At 41.9% G+C, this 1314-nt stretch overlaps 1 protein-coding gene across 1 annotated transcript in view; it reads right to left on the reverse strand.

The window, feature by feature from the left end:
- Positions 1–559, reverse strand: part of LOC119586591 (serine protease inhibitor 88Ea-like) — an 11480-nt gene extending 10921 nt beyond the window's left edge. The window contains exon 1 of the mRNA XM_037935342.1: positions 188–559. The gene's annotated coding sequence lies outside the window, so the exon portion shown is untranslated. The remainder of the gene's footprint in view (positions 1–187) is intronic.
- Positions 560–1314: the final 755 nt, after the last annotated feature.

Here is a 1314-nt window from a genome sequence, read left to right on the forward strand (position 1 = left end):
GGGAATGAAAGCAATTCGGCAACGAATGGAGATGTGTCCAAAAGAGGATAATGCCACTTCGATTCTTAAGCACATCATTTTGTATAGCTCTGTCGAATTCTCAAGCTTTTTATCCGTGCATTATATCACTTTTCTTCAACAACTTAGCATTATCAGCACTTCTCTCTGCTGGACGTAGAAGACTCACCAGAATGTTGTCTAAGTCCTCAGCGAGACCGCGCTGAGGCGAAGGGTCCTCCAGGAACAACGTCAGGAAGTAGAATGCGTGAGAGCGTCGGCCCTTCAGAAGTGGCGGCAGTGTATGCGGGGTAAGGGTGGCTGTGGCAGGCAGCGAGCGCGGTGTCCACGGCCTCCGACACAGCTGGAACTCTAGGTAACGGCCCTTCATGCGGCAAGAGAGGGGGAGGGTAATGATCTCCCATTACGCTGCGGTCTGCTTGGTCCTCCTCAGGTCCGTCGGGTTTCCGCTCGAGGTAAACGATGGCACGAACGGAGCTACGGTTAGCAATGTAAATAGCGCTTTGCTCTCATTTATTTTGTATAGGGATTATTCATAAAAAAATCTGTATTGTCAGGAATGAAATATGCGAAGTATTGCTTAAAAAGATTCGTTGATTAATAATGCGACTTAATCTTTAATCTATATATAAATTCCAGGAAGTGCTTTTCTGCAGATGTCTACCATCACTAATTTTTTAACCCAAAATTTTTTAAAGAAAATTGTAAGATCATCGCGTTTTTTTTCCATCGTTCTAATGACCTATGTATTATTTTCAACTTCACATATTACACCTAAGGTAACTTAGAAAAAAAAATTGGGGGGATATCATTGTCTCGCTGAAGTAAAAACTACCTCCTCCCAATGCCATTCGTCTACATCCGATGTCTTTCGCCAAACGAGGCACCGCTGACCTGAAAATGCTGCCCCGGCGTGCTGCAGCATGCATGTACAAGAGCTCATCTCTACACTACAGGCAGACCGGGAGATGAACTGTCAGGAGGAATACACATTTCCTAGTTATAATGGTTATCCGAGAAAGAGACCGGCATTTATAGAAAGGGAAGTCTACTATCACTATACTACTGCTACTAATGATGATGGTAATGATGCTTCTCAGAATAGCAATATTAACACTGGTTACAGCTGATAATGATCCTAATGGTGATGGTACTATTAATTGCAATATGTTTGATATTGTTATCACTAGTACGGTAGAAGTGACGTTGATAATATCAACAGTAATGATATGTAAAATATGATAAATAAACCAACCCAAACAACAAAATTACAATCATATCAGTGATAATGATGAT

Source organism: Penaeus monodon, chromosome 21, assembly GCF_015228065.2.
Source record: "Penaeus monodon isolate SGIC_2016 chromosome 21, NSTDA_Pmon_1, whole genome shotgun sequence".
NCBI classification, from domain to species: Eukaryota; Metazoa; Arthropoda; class Malacostraca; order Decapoda; family Penaeidae; genus Penaeus; species Penaeus monodon.